The sequence below is a fragment of the Gymnogyps californianus genome, chromosome 2 (genome assembly GCF_018139145.2).
Source record: "Gymnogyps californianus isolate 813 chromosome 2, ASM1813914v2, whole genome shotgun sequence".
Lineage (NCBI taxonomy): Eukaryota > Metazoa > Chordata > Aves > Accipitriformes > Cathartidae > Gymnogyps > Gymnogyps californianus.
This window is the reverse complement of record NC_059472.1, coordinates 107,424,982-107,438,346: the sequence shown is the minus strand read 5'-3', so window position 1 is coordinate 107,438,346 and position 13,365 is coordinate 107,424,982. Positions and strand designations below refer to the sequence as shown.

General features: G+C 36.6%; 1 protein-coding gene across 1 annotated transcript in view; it reads left to right on the top strand.

Moving 5' to 3' along the window:
• The window catches only part of CNTNAP2 (contactin associated protein 2), a 1,235,323-nt gene that overhangs the window by 857,887 nt on the left and 364,071 nt on the right, over positions 1 to 13,365 (top strand). The gene's annotated exons all lie outside the window — the stretch shown is intronic.

The window sequence follows — 13,365 nt, the reverse complement described above, 5'->3', positions numbered from 1 at the left end:
CAGGCATGGGGCATCAACCACCTCTCCAGGAAGCCTGTGCCAGGGTTTGACCACTCTCTCGCTGAAGAAATGTTTCCTCATGTCAAGTCTGAATGTCCCGTGACAGACGCAGCTTTGAGCCATTCCCACGTGTCCTGGCACTGGGTACCAGGGAGAAGAGATCAGCACCTCCCTCTCCACTTCCCCTCCTCAGGAAGCAGTAGGTTGAAGTGAGTAGGTTGTAGGAAGTGAGGTTGGCCCTCAGCCTCCTTCTCTTCTCTGCAGCCCCATTCACTATAACCCTTTGAGCCCTGCCATTCAGCCAGTTCTTCACCCAGTATACCATGTACCTGCTTTTTGGGGTATGGGGTTTTTGGGGGGTTGGGGTTTTTCCCCTCCCTTTTTCTTTGCTTTGCTTTGCTTTGCTTTGCCTTGCCTTGCCTTGCCTTGCCTTTTTCTCTTCTCTTCTCTTCTCTTCTCTTCTCTTCTCTTCTCTTCTCTTCTCTTCTCTTCCTCTTCCTCTTCCTCTTCCTCTTCCTCTTCCTCTTCTCTTCCTCTTCTCTTCCTCTTCTCTTCCTCTTCCTCTTCCTCTTCCTCTTCCTCTTCTCTTCCTCTTCTCTTCCTCTTCTCTTCTCGCCTTTTAATTGATGGACAAGTCTCTTTTGGAGAAGTGGAACGAAACCTTTGACCCATTGAATTCATTGGGGAAATTTTGTGTTCACTTTTGGTTTCTTTCTGCAACAAAATTGTGTGTGTGTGTGTGTGTGTGTGTGTGTTTGGAATTGTTTGGATAGTATGGAAGAAATAAATAGGCATTGTCATTTGTGCAAGTTGCAGACCTGCATTTGGAAATCTGCAAGCAGATGGATTTCTGCAGCTGCTCAGAATGCAATGAAGTCAGTAGTCTTCATAAAGTTTCAGCATTTCGTTGATGGATTTCATCTTCTGTAGTGGATAACATCAGAAGTTAAACAATGAGAATAATCTGTCATAGTGTAACAAATTTTAAAAATGAATATACATGTGTAAATATATATATGTCTGATGGGCAAGGAAAACTTCATAGACCTCTCGGATGTCACTAATTTTAATTTGATCCATAGACAATTTAATGCTTTTCTGTTCACAGAGAACCCTGTGGAAATCAGAGGGCTGCTTGAATATAAAAGAGGGTATAATTTGTCTGTCTTGCTCAAGGAAATCAACTTTCTATTTTTTAAATATGGGGAAACCTAATAAAATAAATAGGAAAGTCGTTCATAATTAGAGCGGGCACTTGAAGACCCCTAAGCAGTTGATTGCTAAATGGTTTCCATTACAGTCAGTACTTTCACTTCAGACTTACTTATTTTATTCCAGACGTCATCTTTTTATATTATGATGGAGAAATCCTTTAAAATTTTACATAAAATGTAGTCAAACAGCTAAGTGTCCAGCAAAGCTGCACGAAGTGCATGTGTACTTACCAATAGAAAAGATCATGTATGTGTAAAGAAGAGTCATTGATAGAGGCCAATGTGCAGGCCCAGGCCAAGTATGCCGGAGTGTATGGACAAGCTGTAAGTGTCTTTTGCAGTAATCGACTTGACCATACGTGGAACCTTGTCTGATCCAGCGTAGTATTCCCTAAATATCAGGCTGTCCCGTGTGAATAGAGATGTGTCCTTGCAAATCAAATTTCTCATTGTTCTGAAAAGCAGTTAACTGTTGTCATGGATGGCTTCTGTATATATGTTTGGAACCTCAGCAGGAGCAGAGACGGTGTAACGCATCTTTTCCCAGATAAGGATATAACAAAAACACTTAGCCATTCAATTCTGTTGGGCCCAAGCTACAAAGTCCAATTATGCACAATCACAAAATTTTCGGCATCTCAGAAATATTAATTTAAAATATATCATTTTTACATAGTGAAACGTGTTAAATTTATTAATAGGTAGCGTTATATTTCTGAGTGTTATTGGAGTAGATGGGACAGTATTTATAAGCCTTCAATGAAAAGAAAAGTAATATTAGACCTAGTGAAAAAGCATCTTCATTTTCACATATGCCACTCTCTTCTCCAAATTCTGTGGTGGTTTCTGTGCATGGTCTGATTTCTGTATTGAGGCATAAAAAGGAGATATGCAGGAGAAGGAGGCATAATAAGCCATATGCAGGAGAAACAGATTTATGGAAATACACGTTTTTCTGCTTTTCTTCTCACGAATCCTGTGGCTGCTGACGCTAGAAAGAATTTTCTGAAAGCAAGAATCTGTTGGATATCTACTAGCAGGAAGCCAATGAGACATCTGGTACAACATAGGAGTTTCTTAGAGTGTTGTTTCTACACAGCACTGTCTTTGAGGTATATGACACTTAGGGTACTACTTTCACAGGATACATACTGCAAGGATAGTTGGAGTTTCTGAAAAATGTTGATTTGTATTTCCTTAAGAGAATCATTTGTAAAAAGCACTCTGTCCCTTCAAGTGGAAGTAGTGTCCCCTGCAATGTGTTAGGGTGTTTTAATGATGGTTGTGTAGGTTCTGAGATGAGAGGAAAAGAGAAGGTCACATCCTTTGGTTATAAGGAAGTGAAAAATTTCACATTTAAGAATTTCAAGCCAGGTTCAAAGTTTCTCGTTTGTCTAGAATGATCTTTATTCCTCATCCTTATACTACTTCTAATTTTTTCATTAAAAGAATTGTGACCTGTACTACTCATAAGTATATGTGGGATATTTGTCTTTTCTCAGAACCAAGCTATGCCTTTTTCTGTAATTTAGCATAACAAATTATGATTTCTCTCTTCTACCTCAGGTTTAGATTGAGATAGAACTAGATCACAACATTCAGGAAAGGAAAAACTTTTAAACAGACTTTATTAAAGTTGCTGACTTTAATATGAAGTCTAACTGGCTTTTTCTTTTCTCCTAATGTCACTCTGTGCCACATTTCAAACCACTGATGTGCTAAAAAGGTGTGTATAGAACGTGTTTTAAAATAATGCATGCCTGTTTTATGATAAATGAAATCACTAAAGCACTGTGATGTACTGTGGAGTTTTAAGTCATGTTTCATTTGAGAGATTAGAAATAAAGACATTCAAGACATCAAAATTTTTCTGTCAGTCACAATGTAACTAAACTTCATTCTACTATCTATCCTGTGACAACTAATGGCAGTGGTTTTTGAATTTTCTAATGAACAAGTGCTAAAATGTCAAAAAACCAAGAAACATGATATTACACTAAACTACATATGACAGTAGTATTTGTTATTTAGTTAGGCGATGCCTCAAGAAAACATGCTTAAGTTTACACGGCCATCTTTAAATGGGATTCCTAAGTTTAAATGCAGCTGATACAATTCAGAATAATGATGAAATTATTACAAACTATCAAGAGTGTACATTAAAACTTTGCACTGTAACTTCTCCAATCTGGAGACACCTTTTGAAAGCAAAATGAAAAAGAATATTGGTTAGGAATGCAGTTACTCAGATTTATCTTTCCCAGTGTTCAGTTGCAAATAGCTAGAAAGCCAGTATCAAAAGGAAGCTACATTCATGAAAATGGAACAGGGTACTTAATTAAAACATGTCTTTTTTAATTCTTCACATCAGTCTTTTCAGGAGATTGCCTAACATTCAGTTTATTGATGCAATAATTAGAAAGGCTACTTCAGCGCACTATATTCCTTTTCCTGTCTGTCCAAGGAGAGGAGTTAGCAGGATGTGAGAGAGGAAAGTGGAGGACGTTGTTCTTGAGAGAATTAAGTTGAATCAGTGAAGAGTATCTCAAGGATTCAAGCACTCAAAAGCTGATGGGAGAAAGAAAGGTGAATTTTGTTTAGTGGTAACAGTTGAAACCTGCATTAGTCTTCTTTCTGCCTCTTCAGGAGTGTAGAAATTAAAACTGATCTGACTTTTCAGTCAAAGTAGTTCAGGAAATGGTTTCTTAAGGTTCAAGTTAACATAGTGAAAGCTTTGAAGACCCCTTTTCTTCAAGATATCCTTTCAAATATTTTTTTTAAACTGTGGTACTTTTTTCAGTGATTCTAGGAAGCCCTGTTCAGGATCATAGCTAAAGAATTGTGCTATGTTGTTTTGTAAAAGAAAATATCAGGCAGTAGTTGATTTCTTTTAAGTGCATATGCTCCCATGATATGTTAAAATGAACTGAAAGACACTGTAAGGGAGACGCATGCATTTGATCTTTCTGGTTGTGTAATACCAGGTTATATATGAGGTAGATATATATATAAATCTACCACTCCCCAGAAGGTAGAATCAGTTGTCTATTCTTCAGTTATTGAACCGTAAAAAAAATTTCCAGCTCTTGCGCATATTCTGTTTGTTGTGCTGAAAACAACCATACTGTTAATTCTCTTACGTCCTTTGTACTTGACTTTAATGTTCCTTAATCTAAACTGAACTGCAATTGCCACTGTTACACCAGGCACTTAAATGATCTGAGTCCTCCTTCATATGGCTGTACTGTGTCTCATTATTTGTTGTCATATATTTCAATATATGACCATTTTTAAACTCTTGTTTCTATTAACACCCATATGAGGTAATTTTCTACATTAGGGCCCAAACCTGATTTAAGCTTTTCCCCCAGGCACTGTTTTTCAGCATAACAATGTTTTGTGTTGCTGCAGTCTTTTTTCTTTGAAGGCATGAGTGATCTGTATTCTGTTTCTCGAGATAATCTTGGCATTAGCTTTTTACATGCAACTGTGTTGAAAGGTTTGAAATAATCTCTAGTAATCCAGAGAAGTCGTCCTCTGCTTACCACTTCAGTAATGTCCCTTCAGGTTTCTAACAAGTTGTGTTGGAACAGCCATTTCATTATCACTTCTCTGATAATAGTTGGTTTCCTGCAAACTTTATTTTGGTCACTTCTTTCCCATGTATCTTGTAAAGCATCTGATTTATCTATTACATATTTATTTAAAATATTACAAACTTATGTCATTCGATATCACAGTTAAGTTCACAAAATAAGTTAAGTTTTCTTCTTGCTGAATTGTTATGGAAGAGACTACATAAATACAAGGGGAAGTGTACAGTTTCATTGTCTGAAAAGACAATGTCTATAAGTAAAAAGGAAAATATCCAGTCAGTAGTTGGTAATTAAATTTGAAGATTCATTATTATCTTGATGAAGAAACAATAAAAGGAACAGCAGAAGGAGAAAATTACTGCAGGAATGGTTGAATTACATTTTGGGTTTGATCCTATTCCCCACCTAAATAGATTAAGAAACTCACTGACTTTGTTTTCAATAGAATTCAATCCATAAGAACACTCTTCATTTACTCTTTTTTTTTCTTCTGGATATTGGATTTTTCTGATCTGAACACCATTTTCTACATTAGTAAGATGAAAGCAATAGAATTCATATCATCAGAGTAACTTTACTGCAACATTGACATTTGCAAATCTCAGGCGAGATTGTCAAAACACTCATTAACTTCAATCAAACCTACATTTTTCATTTTTATAAACCAACTGTAGCTACTTTGAAGTCCATAGCAGAATTAGTTTCAAATTGCTATATATAGTTTTAAAGTTTTATATATATACACACATAGAGAGAGATATTAAAAAAAAATGGGGAAGAAGGGATAAGAGGGTATTGTCTACTGTAACTTTTTTCCACATCAATTATATACATCAGATCTTGTGTCTACAACATTGCTGCAAAAAATGCTTAGTTTAATCACAATCCTAATGACTGTTGTGGTACCATCCCACACAATTCAACAGAAATTGAAATACCAACTATGTTCTTATCAGAAAATAAAATTGGAGATCTCATAATATGAGATGATTATGATTGTAGTTTTTATCCTCCCTAAAAGGCAGTCCACTTTTAAATGGGCTGTCTTGTATAGTTTTTTGAGTGATTTGTGGTGTAGCATATTGTAGAACACATTGCAGTAATCTAATTTGAAGTGACAAATGCACTGATGATGGTAAAAATCATGATGTCTAGTAAAGAGCTATCTCCAGGCTGGCATGTGTGAAGGAAACGCATTCCTAAATGTTGATGCAATACAGTTGTCAAATAGTAGTTAGAAATCCAATAGGGCCTGCAGGCATCAATTCTTAACAACAAATGCAGAGCGCCCAGCAGCAGATGGAGATGGATATAATTTTTATTACATCTTGAAATTACTTCCCCCTGTCTTTGTTATAGGTATTGCCTTACATTTACGTTCACTGAGCTTTCAGCTAACTATCCCATCCTTCCATGTTATGTGAATGCTAAATATGCACTGCTGGCTTAAAGAAGACATAGATGAGAGGTATCAGCAGTGTAGTACTGGTCATCAGCGCAGACCACTTACCCTTGCTCGTCTTCCTGCAAGTTTATGCCAAGTATGTGTGCCAAACAGGAAGAGACTTGGAATAAAACCATTGTCAACCAGCAACATTTTCAGTAAAAAGTATAGCCACTATTGTGTTAGTGATCAAGAAGACAGCCATCTAGAAGAAATGTCATCAGCTTGATGGTTGAAGTTTCTAGCATGTCTGTTTTGCCTATGGCTGATGGAGAGAGCACACCATGAATTTTGGTGTGGACTTGCAATCTTTCCTTTTGGACTTGTAAATAACAACAGTCATCAAAAGAATATGAATTGTTTGATATGCTCAGGTTTTCTCAAAACCATCTTTGAGGCTTCAACCAGAAACCAAGGTGTGGTTGAGTATGATGAAAGTAATCATACCGGATGACATTTATCAAGGCTGTCAGCCAAATTTTAGGTCATGAAAGTGCATTCATCAAAAAAGCCACTGATCTATTTCATATGAGAGAGGGAGAGGGATATCTTTTCTGAGAAATAAAACTATTTTCTGATTTCTTGAAAATATCTAATAAAATAGTATCTTAAGAACATGAGCCCATTAATGTCAAAAAAGTAAAAATCTAATAGTCATAACTGTAACTGTAGATTGAAGTAAAAGGGAAAAAACATGTTCATACCTGTGGAATATACGCATTATGTTTTCTGAAGGTTATTTTCCACTTATTTCCAGTTAATTATCATTACCAAAGATTACTTGATTTGCTTGTCAGAAGCAAGTTTTCTTGCTTGAGTGAGCACCAAGCAAATGAATGAGGAAAGTTCAATAACAGGAGAAACTGAGTATTTGGAAAATAGTCAGTGACACAGAATTAAATACTGTCACCACCATCACAAAATATGTTGGATATGAAGTGGGGAAAAATCACTTGTGTTAATATTTGATTCAATCATTTGAATAGCTGGTCATCAAGGAAATTTTAAAATTCATTTCACTTTTTATTAATGAATCATTTTTAATCATTATTAATTAACTATTTTATTAGTCAACCATTTCACTTTTTATTAGTGAAAAACAACTAGTGAGTGGGCGGGACTGTAAATAAGTCTTTGCAATTGAAAGGTGTTTTCAACAAAGTAAATTGTCACTAATTTCCTTTTGAGGAAACAGGTGGTCATTTCCCTTTTTTTAAAAAAAAAGTAATTCTTAAATTAATGAACTTAATCTTACTATAATATCTATCAGTGGGAGAGGAAGTGCTCCACCATAATGTATAAACTAAATTACAGGGAGCCTATTTTCTCTATAATTGTATCAAATGTGCTAGCAGTTTGGATCTAATTAGATTGTTCTTTGTGAAAACCTTTATGAATTCTATTAGGAATCTGTGGTTACTGGTTTTCTGCATTCTATTCAAAGAAAATTAGGCTCCTCCTTCACTGCTAAAACCAAAATAATGAAAGAACCACTTTTTCGTATCTATTTTCCTGTACAACTAGAACACTCTATGTAACGTTAAAAAAGAGGTAAGAAGAAATGCATTTGAATGAAGAAGTGGTCATCTGGGAGAGCCTTATCTTCCTGATGTCTTAGCAATTAGTTGGTGTTGGTACTCTGGCCTCCAGTGGGAAAGCTAGTATCAGCCTAGTGAATGCAGTTAGGAGCTCTTACGCTTCCATGTGTATGAGAAGTATCCAGTCTCTTCCGCTGAAGGCAAAAGTCACTTTGTCTTACAATATGGACAGTTAGAGGGGAAGAGAGAGGACAGAGTGGGACAGGTGCTATGTTTTCAATGCATACATTGCTTTAATGGTTCACCTTGCTACAAAAACAGCTTATTGCAAATCTGCGTTGAATTCTGTTCTCCATTTAAAACTAGGATTAAACAACATTGTTTATAAGGAAGGTATAATGGATCCATCCCAAATTTATAGCACTCGTCTCAATGACAGAATGCCTTTTCTGAGACTTCACAAGTAAATCATTTTCTTACAATGGGGCTAAGAATCGTTTGGAGTTCTTTTAAGTCATCTTTTTAAAAATCAGTCTTTCTTAGAATAAATTAATAATGGAATAATGCAGAGTGCTCCAACTTTCAATATATCTGAAATTAATTGAAATCTGTGCATAGGATTAACTTTGGGCAAAAATGGAATGCAGTTAGTCCAATTAGCAATGATGCTTTACCTAATTATGATTGTATAATCTATTCTTCAGTCAGGTCAGCAAGTAATTCTTGTCTTCTCAATGTTATTGTGTTATCAAAAGAAACTCTATCGCTACCCAGCCTAGCTCCTTAAACTACATCACAACTGAGAATTCTCTTAGGTTTTATGAGCTAATTATGTGAGATTGACCATAAGCACAAATTATACATAAACGTAAAGATTTCTACTATGTACTTTTTTGCTCGACTCCCATGTCTTTTCCCAAAGTTCTGTGACTCTATGAGTTTCAAATTCAAGGCCAAGCCCAGCACTTACATTGGCTGACTGGACCACTTATTGGACTAGGGTATTTTGACCAGCCTCAAAGAAAATACTACACAGTGGGCTAAGGTGCAGAAGTACATTATCAGAGCCCACAGAAAATGGCCAATGTCCCATGTGGTATCACAAAAACCCTCTTTTTTTTTCTCCTTTACTTTAAATTTCTCTTACATCCTTTTCTGTAATATTATTGCATTTTTTAAATTTAAAACATACTTAGATTTCCTTTAAACATTAGCTTTTAACTTCCTGTTAATATGGCTGTGATAAAGGAATACTATGAGAATACTATAATTATCCTTAAATTATGAATAACTACTCTCAACATGAATTCATTTTAATATAGTTTTTAATTTGAATAACAGTTCATAAGCACATAGAGTATTTTATAGATGATGATACTTAAGAGCATTATAATTGTTAAGTGATGTCTGCTCTTTATAGGTGTGTTTGGCTGTACAGAAGTCATATACACAGCTCTGACCAACAAATTGCCTCTAAACACTTGTGGTTAGAAATAGCCATATGTTATGCTTTCTTAAAATAGTTGCCAGTGTATTAGGGGAATACTCATACCAATATTGTGGTGACTGTAATTGCCAGGATTATATATCAAATTACAGTTAACTAGGACAGATTTTTCAATTCCATGTACCTTAAATGAGATTCCTCTGTACTATTGACAGAAAATGAGAGGTAGCTTTTCTTGCAGATTTTGGTATATTAACTATGACTAACATATTCTGTTCTCAGCTACATGGGAATAATTCCATAAATGGTGATGATACAAGTATTTGAGATAGTGTCAATTATCTGTGTTACCTCTTCTGCAAGGGAAGTTGACAGCAAGCAGGTTACTGATTCAATCTTTCTGAAGAATGGTCTCAACTAACATTCAGTTTCTGAGAAAGTGGAACCATTGTCGTGGTTTAACCCCAGTCAGCAACTAAGCACCACGCAGCCGCTTCCCCCTCCCCACTCCCAGTGGGGTGAGGAGGAGGAAAGCAAAGGAAAAAAAAAAGTAAAACTCGTGGGTTGAGATAAGAACAGTTTAATAACTAAAGTAAAATATAATACTAACAATAGTAATAATGAAATAATATAATAATAATAATAGTAATGAAAAGGAATATAACAAAAAAGGGGGGGGGGGGGGAGAAAAAAACCCAGTGATGCACAATGCAATTGCTCACCACCTGCTGACCGATGCCAGAGCCACGATTCGCCCCTCCCAGCCAACTCCCCCCTGTTTATATACTGGGCATGATGTTCCATAGTACGGAATACCCCTTTGGCCAGTTCGGGTCAGCTGCCCTGGCTATACTCCCTCCCAGCTTCTTGCACACCTGCTTGCTGGCAGGGCATGGGAAACTGAAAAGCCCTTGGCTTAAGATAAGCGCTACTTAGCAACAACTAAAACATCAGAGTGTTATCAACATTATTTTCACACTAAATCCAAAACCCAGCACTGTACCAGCTACTAAGAAGAGAGTTAACTCTATCCCAGCCAAAACCAGGACGACCATAAATGAAGAAGTTGGCATTATTTTCAAGCTATAAATGTCTAGTTGATTTCCATGGGAAGTATTATTACATTAACAAATAGTTAAGACTGAAAGGGAAAAAACAGTTTGTAATCAGCACACAATACATAAGGTTGAGATTCCTGCTTGGCAACTTTCTCCTTTAAGCCTTTCCAGACATCTCAAGGCCCGTCCCAGTAGTATAACTGCATGAGATGCAGGAGTCTGCTCTTGGTGGGGAGAGGAGATGGTTTTTTGGCTGTCTGTGTTACACTGTCAATGTGTTTTCCAGCCAAGGAAAGACCCTGTCATTCCAGACTGTCTCAGTCCATGCCTCATGGCAGGGCTTTTTAGTTAAACCAGAAAAATGTGTGAAGAGTGTAAAATCCCCCATCCAGACAAGGAGCTTCTTTCCTGTACACAAGCCACAGATTTTCCTCCAAACTCTCTCTGTGCCTGACCTGCGGGCACAGATCTTTCAGCTTCCAGATTTTGGACAAACCAGCTTGCTGAATCTCAAGGAATTGTCAGCCTCTACGTGTCGCTTGCTTCTATCCTATGTGCATTGTGAGTCTGACATAACTGATTTCAGGTTTGCCAGTGGGAGTGCCCTGTGCATTGGTAAGCCAGTAAATTTTTCCTTACTATGATCAAGTGCTCTTCAGTCATTTGAGCCACTCTATCAACAACTTAGTTGCAGGCAAAATGGGAGCTAGATTTCCTTCCAGTAACTGGCCAGGTATACCCTAATCAATCTCCCATCATCTTCTAGATAGCAGGAAGAGATTGAGATGCTTTTCTAGAAATGGTTATTGACTTTATGCACATACGTGCATATTTATAAATAGATGCATTACAAGGTGCAACAAACTTTTATCTGTTAGTAGTACTTGTACTTCAACAAAAAGATCTTAAAGTGGTTCAGAGGATAAGTTTGACTGACATAAAGGCAACGTAGATCCATCCACAAGTATGTTTCTATCTTCTTTCATACGGTGTGCCACAGTAAAGCCTGAAACTCCCTCACTGGGAGGGGAAATGTCAGGGCTGCATTGGCTAGAATCCAATATCCAAAAGAAACACCCTTCACAGACGTAATGCCTAACGCAGCTCCTATTGCTAATGACATTCCTATGGCTTCCTAATGGCTAGTCTAGGAGTCTTTGCTAACTCAGAAATCCAAGATGAGGCTCTAACTGGCCTAGTACATGCCTTACTAACACGTTAGAGCTCTTATTTGTACAGTGTTTTCTGCCAAAAATGAGATATTGTTGTCAATGAACGTATAAACTATCTCAATCCCTTCTTGAAAATTAATCTGCAGTAAATTTCCATCCCAGGCTCTCAACAAAACTGTGTTGTATTCTATATATAACTTGACAGGTGACAATTATAAAGTTTTCCTCGGTACTTGGGAGTGGGATTAAAGCAATACAGAAATAAGAATTCCTCTTCTTCCTTTCCCCTGTCTTTTTTTTTTTTTTCTTGGTGCAAGAATAGTATTGTGTTTCATATAGAGCTTTGGACTAAGGATATGAATATTAAAATAATAACCATCTTGCATTACCTGCTGAATTTCATCTCATTTGGCTAGTGATGCATACTCCCTGTGGAGGATCCATCTGCTTTGCTTACCTTATCTCTACACATTTGATGAGAGACTTGCACCATATCAGTTACAAACACATGGGTCCACATGACTCCATGTAATCCAAAATAGCCTGACACTATGCAGTGAAAATTAAGACTGGAAAATATGGCGGAGTACAGAGTCCTGGAGATAATAATCATAACATGGAAAGATAACTTTACTCTGGGTCTCTCCCAAAACTCATCAGTGTATGTTAGCACACTTCTGTGAACTTGGTGAAGAAGTACTGAAGCACTTTTGAGTATGCCTCAGTTTATCAAAGTATTTTCATGTAGTTAAAATACTGAAGCACAGTATAGGGTCACAAGTTTTGGAATGACTCAGAGATTTGCATTAACAGGTATGAGATTTACATAGATTAATTGAAAACATGCTGCTATGTACTACATTTTATGATTTTTATTGCTGTAAAGCACATCTGTCAGGTGAATTAGTATTCTCTGAAACTGCCAGATGATCTCCCTGAAGAATCTGTTCTTGTGATAAATACAGCAAAGTTAGCAGCACGGCATGTTTTTGTCTCTGTATCTCTGGAAGAATGACTGTGGTCAGTGGTGTTGCTCTACAGGAACAGCTGAACCGTCTGGGGCAAAGGCCTGGCTGGCTCATCTGGGAAACAGGGCTTTTGTGCAAGCTGGTTCAAGGCACCAGAATAGATTCTTACAGATTTTTTTAAAGTTCCGCATTTCCTATTCCAAGTCCAAGACACATTTCTTTGACTTGTCAGTAGTAGAAGTATATAAAGCAGCAGAAAGAAAATTTAAAAGAGAAACAGAAAAACAACTTAAAATGTGAAAAAATTATACATGATAAATATTAGTGACAAAACCTGATGCACTTCTAGGAAGCTTTGTGGTAATATGCTAAAGGATAATTATAGAAAAAAGAGAACTTTTTATTTACAGAGGAGGATTGACCTATTTCAGTCCTTGGCTATTTGAGATGGACAATAAGAGTAGTAAGTATCAGCTGAGATAGTGGTTTTTTACACTGGTAGCTAGTCAACTTGAATTTAAAAGTTCTTCACACTTAAGTGATAGAATAATATTCTTACAGGAAGACAGTATCACTAATATTGACTGAATCTTCATTGTTTTAATTCTGAAACTCTATGTCTTTCTCAGATAATATTTTTTTAATTTTGGTTCTGTGGAATGTCCCTCTAAGAAAAAGTAATGCTTGGTCTATAACAGGAAAATTTCTGTGCCTTTTCTTTATTTCATTTCTAAACTACCTTCGAACTTCCACAAATCTTCCAACAAGAGGAATGTGGAGTGTGTTGTTTCATTGTTATGATATCTCATCTTAAATCTCCTCCGGTAACTACTGACAAATGGCACACAGTAACACTTCTAGTGACTTGCTGTTCAGTAGTTTAAAGCAGTATAATGCATACAGAGTCTGTTGTAGGCTGCATGTTACA